We start from the raw sequence: 614 nt of genomic DNA, 5'->3' as shown, positions 1-614 counted from the left end.
ATCGTATTATAATAATCGATAAACTTTAAAACTTTTAGCTATTATTTAATAAGCTACAACATTTTTTCGTCTTCTTTTTTGCTACAATTCCCATATTTGTTTTTAGACTTGCGTAATAAAAACCATAAATTTTCCTTTATAATTCGTAGAATATTTAAAAAAACTGCTACTTGCGACCTAATTTTTAAGATACAACAATTTTATTATTCGACTGTCACAGTAAAATATCCAGTAACATCGATATAACGACGTGGGATATTTTATTAAAATTCAAAATGAGAAGTTCATTAATGCGATTAAATTTTATAATTTGTTAGATATAAAAATTTCTATTAAAATCACAATACGTAATGAGCGCGCGAGGCGGCCTGATAATTGCGAGAGCTTAATTGTGAAATGCACGTGTTGTTCGAAGTGCCAGACAATCGGGTGAAAAAATAACGCATTTAAATGAGCGTCGTGTTAATTCTAATGCAGATGTCGATGCAGAGGTACTTACTCGCGTTAAATCAACGCGCAGACAGCACGGCGGTTTGGTGCATTTGCACCAGGCGAATTGTTACACACACGTGAGTGTATAATACAACCTAAGCTCGAGACTCTCGAGCTCTCGA

The sequence above is a fragment of the Temnothorax curvispinosus genome, unplaced genomic scaffold (genome assembly GCF_003070985.1).
Source record: "Temnothorax curvispinosus isolate PA1 unplaced genomic scaffold, ASM307098v1 QBEX01002274.1, whole genome shotgun sequence".
Lineage (NCBI taxonomy): Eukaryota > Metazoa > Arthropoda > Insecta > Hymenoptera > Formicidae > Temnothorax > Temnothorax curvispinosus.
Note: the sequence above shows the minus strand (reverse complement) of the source record.